The sequence below is a fragment of the Bos indicus genome, chromosome 5, assembly GCF_029378745.1.
Source record: "Bos indicus isolate NIAB-ARS_2022 breed Sahiwal x Tharparkar chromosome 5, NIAB-ARS_B.indTharparkar_mat_pri_1.0, whole genome shotgun sequence".
In the NCBI taxonomy this organism is placed as follows: domain Eukaryota; kingdom Metazoa; phylum Chordata; class Mammalia; order Artiodactyla; family Bovidae; genus Bos; species Bos indicus.
Genome location: NC_091764.1, coordinates 65,571,114 through 65,583,342, shown reverse-complemented (window position 1 = coordinate 65,583,342; position 12,229 = coordinate 65,571,114). Strand labels below are relative to the sequence as shown.

The 12,229-nt window shown below is 41.7% G+C and overlaps 1 pseudogene; it reads left to right on the top strand.

The window, feature by feature from the left end:
- The first annotated feature begins 1,487 nt into the window (after positions 1–1,487).
- On the top strand, positions 1,488–11,860 carry LOC109558503 (ferritin light chain pseudogene; annotated as a pseudogene).
- The last annotated feature ends 369 nt before the right edge of the window (positions 11,861–12,229 follow it).

Below are 12,229 nucleotides of genomic sequence, written 5' to 3'. Positions count from 1 at the left end.
AACTGAGAGGGAAAAAACAAGTAAAACCAATTTCTGGAGAACTCCAACATCTAAAGGTCCATTAGAGGAGGAAGAGTTAGCAACGTCCTGAGAAGTTTCCAAAAGAGGAGTAACAAGAGAATGTATAACTATGGAAATCAAAGAAAGACAGCATGAGGGAAGAAAAGAGTGGAAGTTTACTTTGACTATTGTTAAGAGTCAAGTGAGTGAGGACCAGAGGATGTCCACTGGATTCAGCAACATGGAGGTCATTTGAGTGAACACCATTTCTTTCTAGAATTTTGTAAGAGATCTTACAAAGATCTCTGCAGGTAAGAGAAAGAGATAGGAGCACAGCAGTTTGGAAATAAGGCTCAGGAATTTTTTAAGATGAGAGATTTGAGTATTTGTAAATGTTAAGAGGAACTGAAGAGCCTCTTGGTGAAGGTGAAAGAGGAGAGTGAAAAAGCTGACTTGAAACTCAACATTGAAAAAATGAAGATCACGGCATCCGGTCCCATCACTTCATGGCAAATAGATGGGGAAAAAATGGAAGCAGAGGCAGACTTTATTTTCTTGGGCTCCAAAATCACTGCAGACGGTGACCACAGCCATGAAATAAAAAGACATTTGCTTCTTGGAAGAAAAGCTATGACAAACCTAGATAGCATATTAAAAGCAGAGACATCACTTTGCCAACAAAGGTCCATATAGTCAATGCTACGGTTTTTCCAGTAATCATGTATGGATGTGAGAGTTGGTGGCTGAGAACCAAAGAATTGATGGTTTTGAACTGTCGTGCTGGAGAAGACTCTTGAGAGTCTGTTGGACAGCAAGGAGATCAAACCAGCCAATTCTAAAAGAAATCAACCCTGAATATTCATTGGAAGGACTGATGCTGAAGCTAAAGCTCCAATACTTTGGCCACCTGATACGAAGACTCAACTCACTGGAAAAGACCCTGACCCTGGGAAAGACTGAAGGCAAAAGGAGAAGGGGGCAGCAGAGGATGAGATAGTTAGATAGCATCACCAACTCAATGGATATGAATCTGAGCAAACTCTAGGAGATAATGGAGGACAGAGGAGCCTGTCGTGCTATAGTCTGTGGGGTCACAAAGTGTCAGACATGACTTAGCAACTGAAAACAACAAATGTTAATAGGAGGGACTAAGCCGAGAAAAAGAGAAATAATGGATAATGTAAGATTCTTGGAAGATAAGATGCCATAAAATTCAGATCACAGGCAGACATGCATGCTAAGTCGCTTCAGTCATGTCTGACTCTTTGCGACCCTATGGACTGTAGCTGCCAGGCTCCTCTGTCCATGGGATTCTCCAGGCAAGAGTACTGGAGTGGGTTGCCATTTCTGCCTCCAGGGGATCTCCCTAACCCAGGGACTGAACCCACAACTTCTGTGTCTCCTGCATTACAGGTGGATTCTTCACTCCTGAGCCATCCAGGAAGTCCCAGATCAGAGAAAAGTCTGAGGAAGAATGGACGGCCAAGATGCAGGTAGGTTGTAGTTGAGTGGCAGGAGTTTTGGGGGTTTCAGTCTGAACTATTTCCTCAGGAAAAAAAAAATATGAAGAGGATCAAATACTAAGCATGAAGTGAGGTGACAGGGTTGAACGTGAAATGGAGTAGAAAAGGCTTACTGGAGAGAATGAATAAGCTAGAGGGAAGTGGAAGAATCTGGGGGCAATGCTGAGGGCTCAGTTGAAGCTAGGACTCGTAAATTTATATGTTACACATTTGCCCCATTGGGTAAGTTTATTCCGAGATGCCCAAGCTGAGGTAGGCACAGAGAAAAGATAACTGGATTTCTGCAGAAGCAACACTTTGCCAGACAAATGCAGTGGAAGCAGAGGTAGTTATTAGCAAGAGACTGAGTGAAATGATGGAATCTGAATCGAAGACATGAAGAGAGGAAAAGTAAAAAGGTAAAGGACTGGAAGTTCTGGTGAATCTGGCAAATGGTTACAGTGGGAACAAATGAAACTGAATGAGCTGGCAAGGTAGGAGGAATTGGTCTGAGGGTAGGATATCTGAAAGGAATTTTGAAGGTGGAACTGCTTCAGGTGCGGCCATAGGAGTTGGAGGACTTTGTGTGGAGTGCAGGGATAGGGGGCAGTTTAAGGAACTGAGAGGCTAAAGGAAGAGGAAAAGAGTCAAGCTGAGAAGACTGTGCCAGATGTCATAGCACTCAGTGAATGAACAGGGGTGACCAAGAGGCCGACTATCAAGGCTGATTGGAATGTCTGCCAAGAAGTTTAATTTTCCAAATTAAGCTTTCTTTTAAACTGTGATTGCAAAAATATCAACTAGTTATTTATAATCTTGTCCTTTTCAAACCTTCTTAGGAGGCTCGTTTGTTTTGGTGAGTGGAGTTATGGTGGGGATGCAGCAAAAGCATGAGAAAGTTATTTTGTTTATGAAAGAAAAGGATCAGTTCAGTTTAGTCGCTCAGTCGTGTTTGACTCTTTGCGACACCATGAACTGCAGCACGCCAGGCTCCCTGTCCATCACCAACTCCCGGAGTTCACTCAAACTCACATGCATCGAGTTGGTGATGTCATCCAGCCATCTCATCCTCTGTCACCCCCTTCTCGTCCTACCCCCAATCCCTCCCAGCATCAGAGTCTTTTCCAATGAGTCAACTCTTCCCATGAGGTGGCCAAAGTACTGGAGTTTCAGCTTTAGCATCATTCCTTCCAATGAAAACCCAGGACTGATCTCCTTTAGAAGGGACTGTTTGGATCTCCTTGCAGTCCAAGGGACTCTCAAGAGTCTTCTCCAACAACACAGTTCAAAAGCATCAATTCTTTGGCGCTCAGCCTTCTTCACAGTCCAACTCTCACATCCATACATAACCACTGGAAAAACCATAGCCTTCACTGGACGAACCTTTGTTGGCAAAGTAATGTCTCTGCTTTTGAATATGCTATCTAGGTTGGTCATAACTTTCCTTCCAAGGAGTAAGCATCTTTTAATTTCGTGGCTGCAGTCACCATCTGCAGTGATTTTGGAGCCCCCAAAAATAAAGTCTGACACTGTTTCCACTGTTTCCCCATCTATTTCCCATGAAGTGATGGGACCAGATGCCATGATCTTCGTTTTCTGAATGTTGAGCTTCAAGCCAACTTTTTCACTCTCCTCTTTCACTTTCATCAAGAGGCTTTTTAGTTCCTCTTCACTTTCTGCCATGAGGGTGGTGTCATCTGCATATCTGAGGTTATTGATATTTGTCCTGGCAATCTTGATTCCAGCTTGTGCTTCTTCCAGCCCAGCGTTTCTCATGATGTACTCTGCATAGAAGTTAAATAAGCAGGGTGACAATATACAGCCTTGACGTACTCCTTTTCCTATTTGGAACCAGTCTGTTGTTCTATGTCCAGTTCTAACTGTTGCTTCCTGACCTGCATATAGGTTTCTCAAGAAGCAGGTCAGGTGGTCTGGTATTCCCATCTCTTTTAGAATTTTCCAGTTTATTGTGATCCACACAGTCAAAGGCTTTGGCATAGTCAATAAGAAAGAAATAGATGTTTTTCTGGAACTCTCTTGCTTTTTCCATGATCCAGTGGATGTCGGAAATTTGATCTCTGGTTCCTCTGCCTTTTCTAAAACCAGCTTGAACATCAGGAAGTTCATGGTTCATGTATTGCTGAAGCCTGGCTTGGAGAATTTTGAGCATTACTTTACTAGCCTGTGAGATGAGTGCAATTGTGCGGTAGTTTGGCATTGCCTTTCTTTGGGATTGGAATGAAAACTGACCTTTTCCAGTCCTGTGGCCACTGCTGAGGTTTCCAAATTTGCTGGCATATTGAGTGCAGCACTTTCACAGCATCATCTTTCAGGATTTGAAATAGCTCAACTGGAATTCCATCACCTCCACTAGCTTTGTTCATAGTGATGCTTTCTAAGGCCCACTTAACTTCACATTCCAGGATGTCTGGCTCTAGGTGAGTGATCACACCATCGTGATTATCTTGGTTGTGAAGATCTTTTTTTGTACAGTTCTTCTGTGTATTCTTGCCACCTCTTCTTAATATCTTCTGCTTCTGTTAGCTCCATACCATTTCTGTCCTTTATCGAGCCCATCTGTGCATGAAATGTTCCCTTGGTATCTCTAATTTTCTTCAAGAGATCTCTAGTCTTTCCTATTCTGTTGTTTCCCTCTATTTCTTTGCATTGATCGCTGAGGAAGGCTTTCTTATCTCTCCTTGCTATTCTTTGGAACTCTGCATTCAGATGCTTGTAGCTTTCCTTTTCTCCTTTGCTTTTCGTTTCTCTTCTTTTCATAGCTATTTGTAAGGCCTCCCCAGACTGCCATTTTGCCTTTTTGCATTTCTTTTCCATGGGGATGGTCTTGATCCCTGTCTCCTGTACAATGTCACGAACCTCCGTCCGTAGTTCATCAGGCACTCTATCTATCAGATCTTGTCCCTTAAATCTATTTCTCACTTCCACTGTATAATCATAAGGGGTTTGATTTAGGTCATACCTGAATGGTCTAGTAGTTTTCCCTACTTTATTCAATTTAAGTCTGAATTTGGCAGTAAGGAGTTCATGATCTGAGCCACAGTCAGCTCCCGGTCTTGTTTTTGCTGACTGTATAGAGCTTCTCCATCTTTGGCTGCAAAGAATATAATCAATCTGATTTCAGTATTGACCATCTGGTGATATCCATGTATAGAGTCTTTTCTTGTGTTGTTGGAAGAGGGTGTTTGCTATGACCAGTGCGTTCTCTTGGCAAAACTCTATTAGCCTTTGCCCTGCTTCATTCCGTACTCTGAGGCCAAATTTGCCTGTTATTCCAGGTGTTTCTTGACTTCCTACTTTTGCATTCCAGTCCCCTATAATGAAAAGGACATCTTTTTTGGGTGTTAGTTCTAAAAGGTCTTGTAGGTCTTCATAGAACTGTTCAACATCAGCTTCTTCAGCATTACTGGTTGGGGCATAGACTTGGATTACTGTGATATTGAATGGTTTGCCTTGGAAACGAACAGAGATCATTCTGTTGTTTTTGAGATTGCATCCAAGTACTGCATTTCGGACTCTTTTGTTGACCATGATGGCTACTCTTTTTCTTCTAAGGGATTCCTGCCCGCAGTAGTAGATATAATGGTCATCTGAGTTAAATCCACCCATTCCAGTTCATTTTAGTTCGCTGATTCCTAGATTGTCGACATTCACTCTCGCCATCTCCTGCTTGACCACTTCCATCTGCCTTGATTCATGGACCAATGCTGTAAAGAAGAAAGTGACAGAAGGACTGAAAAGGGAAGAGCCAGGGTAATGGGGAAACAGAAAACCTGAGGTATAATGGGAAGGTGAGCAAGAAGAGACACAGTGGGAGCGGCCTGGCAGCTGTCCTGAAGCTCTCCTAGAGGGCCTTAGGGGAGAAGCACTCCCCAGTTAAAGGGATATCTAGGAAGTTGTTCTGTTTGATGTGCAAAGAGTCAGTTCACTAAATAATACAAATCAACATAAACTTGCCAATCATAGGTGGAACTGGATGGGACAACGTGTGCGAGACTAGTTTTAAGATTGTGAGAGCAGGGTGACTACCATAGGGTTCTTCCAAACCAGACCATGCAAGCAATTTTCCTTTTCATTAAATAGCTGCCAATTTCTCGATCTTTTTTGAGAAATACTTCCTCAAAGACTGAAATTCCTTGTGACATTCTATATAATCTAAGTAACTCATATTGAAACAACTCTTATATTTTACATCTAAAAGTAATCTCTATTTGTTGAGAAAATATTCTAATTTTTAAAATAAAAATTTTATTTTTTATGTTAAATATTTCCGGTGTTGGTGTTTGATATTCAGGAAATAGCATACCAGAGACTCAAGTACCCATTATATTATCAGTGTTTATATCTCATATCCACTATTTGCTATGTGCTGAGTGCCTACTAAGATTTTTTATGCATCATTTCCCTTTTTTTTTTTTGCCCCAGCCTGTGGCATGTGGAGCTTCCCTGACCAGAGACAGCGGAAACATGGAATCTTAACCACTGGACCACTAGGGAAGTCCCCCTATTTCACTTTTTAAAACAAAAAATTCTATGATATAAATACTATTATTACAGCCATTATGTTAGTGAAGAAAGAAATGGAGGCTTAAAGTCATTTGACCACGGTATCACAGTTAATAAGTGGCAGCGGTTTAGTCGCTGAGTCGTGTCGAACTCTTGTGACCCCATGGATTGTAGCCTGCCAGGCTCCTCTGTCCATGCGATTTTCCAGGCAAGCGTACTGGAGTATGGTTGCCATTTCCTCCAAATAAATGGCAGAGCCAAATTTAATTTTGTCCTAGATTTTCATGTCACATTTTAAAACATTTTTATGGAGTTTCCCCTTGAATAATATTATACTTCACTTCCAAGATTCTTTTTGGAATTCCTCTTAGTAGGAAGCAGTGATTGCTACTCACCTAAATACTTATTCGTCCTTTCCTGGGTCTGCAGCTTGGCAGCATTTGCCAGCCTTCCCAGCTGCTAGGTGTTGACCAGGTGACTGAGCTCTAACCAATAAAATGTGAGCGGAAATAATCTGTGCCACTTCCAAGCCTCGCTCATAACAACCTCCATATTCTTTTCCCCTTCTAGATGTCTGGGATGGTGACCACTTCCAGGGCAAACTTGTAAGTCACATGTTGAAGACTCCAGTTTCCACCAGCATGGGCCCCCGACTGACCACATAGATGGAAACTACCCCAAGGACCTGTTGCCCAGTACTGTTACAACGGAAATAATTTTTTTTGAGTCATTATATATATGATGTCATCTGGTTCACAAAGTTTCACAAAAGAATTTCAAACATTTGGCACCAAAGAGTTCCAATACTAATAAGTTGTTTCAGAGCATAGAAAATGAAAAAACAAAAATTTTAAATTCTTTTTATAAAGCAAGTATAACATTATTATCAAAACTTGTTAAGGGCAAACATAAAAGACAATTACAGGCCATTGGGCTTCCCTGATAGCTCAGTTGGTAAAGAAGACAGGAGACCCCGGTTTGATTCCTAGGTTAGGAAGATTTGCTGGAGAAGGGAAAGGCTACCCACTCCAGGATTCTGGCCTACAGAATACAATAGTCTTTATTGTCCATGGGGTCGCAAAGAGTCAGACATGACTGAGCGACTTTCACTTTCACTTTCACCGCTTACGAATGTTAATGCAAAAATTCTGAATAGACTCCAATACTACAAGAAAATAATACAATTAGAATTCATTCCAGAAATGCAAAGATAGATTAATATTAACATTTTAATATAGTTTACCAAAATAATGGTATAAGGGAAAAAATGTATTATTATCTCTATGGATGTTTAAAAAATCTTTTGACAGAAGGTTCAGGATTGGGAACATGTGTACACCCGTGGCAGATTCATGTTGATGTATGGCAAAACCAATACAATATTATAAAGTAATTAGCCTAAAATTAAAATAAATAAATTTAAATTAAAAAAAATTCAACCGTAAAGTCATCATACGACTGAGTCCCTTCATTGTTCACCTGAAACTACCACAACATTGTTAATCGGCTATACCCCAGTACGAAATATTTTTGGTGTTAAAAGAAATTAAAATTAAAAAAATAATGGAGAAATGCCTGAGGCATTCCTACTAAGTTAAACAACAAAGAAAAATTGACCAGCACCTTCACTACTATTTAACATTGTACAGAAGCCAATAAATTTATATGAGAGAAAACAGAGACATAGGAATCAGAAAGAAGTAAAATTATCTCTACTTACAGATAACATGAAAATACATCTGGAGAACGCTAGAGACTCAGTGAATAAACTCAAACATTAATTTTTTAAGGTAGCAGGACATGAAAGTAACACACGAAACTCAAAAGTCTTCAAAAAAAGAAATAAAATAAAAAATAATATAGATTCACTTTGCTGCCCAGCAGAAACTAACACATTGTAAAGCAACTATACTCCAATAAAAATTAAGAATAAAAAATTTAAAAACCTCACAAGTCTTCATACACACAAATGATTACAAGTTAGAAGCTATAATGGAAACAAACCTGAGTTATACTAGCTACAAAAACAATGAAATATTTAGGAATAACCTAAATAAGAAACATTCAAAATCTATATTCAAAATACTATGAATGCTTTGTCAAGATGCAAAAGCAAACTTGAACTAGTGGAAAGACATCTCTTTTCCTTTTTAGGACATCTCAACATCATCAAAATGTCATTTTTCCTTAATTTACAAATTTTAATATAATCCCAATAAAATATCCAAAGTTTCCCTGCTCTTTTGGAGAGAGACAAGATGATGCTAAAATTCGTGTTTTTAAAACAACCCAATACTAGTTAGAAAAAACCCTGAAAAAGAATAGCTCTGAGGGGAAGAAAGTAGCCTACGAGATATTAAAATATATTCATCAGTTCAGTTCAGTTCAGCCGCTCAGTTGTGTCAGACTCTTTGCGACCCCATGAATCGCAGCACGCCAGGCCTCCCTGTCCATCACCAAATCCCGGAGTTCACTCAGACTCCCGTCCATCGAGTCAGTGATGCCATCCAGCCATCTCATCCTCTGTTGTCCCCTTCTCCTCCTGCCCCCAATCCCTCCCAGCATCAGAGTCTTTTCCAATGAGTCAACTCTTCACATGCGGTGGCCAAAGAACTGGAGTTTCAGCTTTAGCATCATTCCTTCCAAAGAAATCCCAGGGCTGATCTCCTTCAGAATGGACTGGTTGGATCTCCTTGCAGTCCAAGGGACTCTCAAGAGTCTTCTCCAACACCACAGTTCAAAAGCATCAATTATATACTCATAAATTTGTATAATCCAGTGTGATACTGATACATGAACAGATAAACCAGTAATAGAATATCCAGAAACAGACCCAACTCTATGGAAATCTAGTGTGTTTAATAAGGAAGTGTTACTAGTCACTGGGGGCAAAGATGACTTTTTAGCCAATGATTTTTGGATAACTGGATAGGCATCTGCAAAAAGATGAAATTAGATCTCTTCCTCACAATATAGACAATTCTGTTGGTCCTTTGGAGTTTATATTCTAATGGGAGTTCAGTTCAGTTGCTCAGTCGTGTCCCACTCTTGGCGACCCCATGAACCGCAGCCCGCCAGGCCTCCCTGTCCATAACCACTCCCGGAGTTCACCCGAACCCATGTCCATTGAGTCAGTGATGCCATCCAACCATCTCATCCTCTCTCATCCCCTTTTCCTCCTGCCCTCAATCTTTCCCAGCATCAGGGTCTTTTCAAATGAGTCAGCTCTTAGCATCAGGTGGCCAAAGTATTGGAGTTTCAGCTTCAACATCAGTCCTTCCAATGAACATGCAGGACTGATCTCCTTTAGGATGGACTGGTTGGATCTCCTTGCAGCCCAAAGGACTGTCAAGAGTTTTAACCAGCACCACAGTTCAAAAGCATCAATTCTTCAATGCTCAGCTTTCTTCACAGTCCAACTCTCACATCCATACATGACCACTGGAAAAACCATAGCCTTGACTAGATGGACCTTTGTTGGCAAAGTAATGTCTCTGCTTTTTAATATGCTGTCTAGGTTGATCATAACTTTCCTTCCAAGGAGTAAGTGTCTTTTAATTTCATGGCTGCAATCACCATTTGCAGTGATTTTGGAGCCCTAGAAAATGAAGTCTGACACTGTTTCCACTGTTTCCCCATCTATTTGCCATGAAGTGATGGGACTAGATGCCAACAATTAAGTAAATTATCAAACTATATACTATTACATTAAAAAGAGATATGTGCCTAACAAAGGTACCTGGGAAAGAGGTCTAGGGAAAGAAGAAGAATCACAGTGCAGAGTTTACAATTACAATATCTAAAAATGGGGGCAGAGAGGCCTTATTGAGATGAACAGTGACATTTAAGCAAAGACCTGAAGAGGCAGCAAGCTTTGTGCATAGTCTTAATTACAAACTTCCTGGATGGCTCAGTGGTAAAGAATCTGCCTGTAATGCAGGAAACACAGGAGATGTGGATTTGATCCCTGGGTAGGGAAGATCCCCTGGAGGAGGAAATGGCAACCCACTCCAGTATTCTTGCCTGGAAAATCCTATGGACAGAGGAGACTGGCAAGCTACAGTCCAAAGGGTCACAGAGTCAGAGACGACTGAGCAGAAGCACGGACTAGAGAAAATCACAAGCCAACCTTAGTCATGAAAATGGACACAAAACACTGAACAACCCAAATATAGTAATGTGCTTAAAAAAGTTAGCACCTCGTGATCAACTTGGTTTTATCACAGGAATGTAAATTTGGTTTAACCTTAGAAAACTATATATACATTTTGTTCATCACATTACCAATTAAAAGGATCATTTTAATAGATTTAGAAAAATAATTTAATAAAATCCAACACTTACTCATGATTTTAAAAAACAAAGTGATAGACAAGCAAGAAAGCTCTTAGCAACTGAAAATAGAAACTAAGCTTTCAAAAAGGGCAACTACCAAAGTCACACAAACAGTACTGTTACTGAACATGGTTTGTCTTGCCTGAAGTCCAGCAGGACAAAACACTGAGATGCCAAGGTTTGCAGCCGAGAGAGACTTTATACACAAGATAGCCAAGCTAAGAGACAGGAAAACCAGTCTCAACTCTGCCTCCCCAAGGCAAGGAGCTCAGTTATTTATGGGATAAAGAATAAAAACACAGGGCAGTCCAAGGCGTGGGGAGTGTGGAGAAAGATGACTGGAAAGAGGTATAGAATCTGCCATTCTGAGCATCTGTTAACTAGGCTACAGGCCTCTGCAAGTTTTAAGGGTAGTGTTTTCACTCCTCTGATGTCAAAAATGTCACCAAGCAACCACTCGTGAATGCCTAGTTGACAGGTCAGTGGTCCAGACTTATCCAGCTCAGCTCAAACTATCCCCAGCTGACTCCAAATTCCTGAAAACAACTTGGGCAGACACCTTACTGTTTGGGATAAGTGTAGCCAAGAAGACCTTCGAGTCTCAAAACGACCTTAATTAGTGATGGCAGGTGAAACGGATTTAACGTTGGTTTTGGTAGCATCATTGTTAATAGAAACTTTAGAAATATGCCTTTTAAAATTAGAAAGGATGTGTAATATTGATACTTTTATTCATCTTTCTACTGAAGAGCCTAATCAATACCAGCAGAAAGTGAGAGGGGAAAAAAAAAAGCTTAAGAACTAGAAAGAAACAAAAAAGTCACTATTCACAGATATGAGTCCCGACCCTACAAACAAATCATTAAAAGTAACACAGGCAGTTAACAAGATGCTGGATAGAAGAATAAGCCCCATATCCCCTGCTTCCAGGACCAGCTCTTCACAGCACACAGTGGAGAGAAGCCCTCACAGCTAACTAACTGTGAGCACCCAGATCCGGCGCAATTCTTCCACCAAGGAGGAGGCCACCGTCAGCCACACCTCTGGGCCTCGTCCACCTACCTCTCGGAGCTTCTACTTCGAAGGCAACAAGGTGGCTCCGGAAGGTGTGGGCCGCTTCTTCTGGATGTTGGCCGAAGAGAAGTGCAAGGGTGCCGAGCTTTTCCTTAAGGGGCGGAAGCAGTGGGGTGGCCGCGCCCTGGTCCAGGACCGGCAGGTGCTGGCCCCGGAGGAGTGGAGCACCTCCCTGGAAGCCACAGAAGCCGCCACGGCCCCCGAGAAGAGCCCGAACCAGGCTCTCTCTAGGATCTACACGTCCTGGGTTCTGCGAACGCAGACGCCCAGCTCTCCGAGTTCCTGGAGCACCACTTCCTGGAGGAGGAGCTCGTCAAGAAGCTCGTCAAGATGGACGTCCACTTGACCAACCTGTGCAGGCTGGCCGCCCCCAGGCCAGGCTGGGCGAGTATCTCTTCCCGAGGCTCTCCTGCCAGCGCGACTAGGCATCTCCGGAATCTGGTGGCCTTGGGGGGACCCCTCTGCCTTCCCCGGTCCCAAAATCTCTGCCAGAGCCACTGCCTCCAGCCAGGAGGCAACTTTTTAACCACTCTGAAACCTTCACCCAAGCCGTGGCACCAAATGGGAACAAGAAATGTTCCTTTTGCAGAGGGAAAAAAAAAAAAAAAGCTTGGCTGTTAAGAAAAAACCGTTAAGTATCTGAATAGCATGGATGATTTGTAGTCTAATTCTCTCAATTGTCTAAAGAAATGATTCCTAACTTGCGTGCATTTTATAAACTATGTTTGCTCTGCCTAGAAGAATAAACACACCTATTTAGAAAGTGTTGAATAGAATTTTAGGGTTTCAGGACT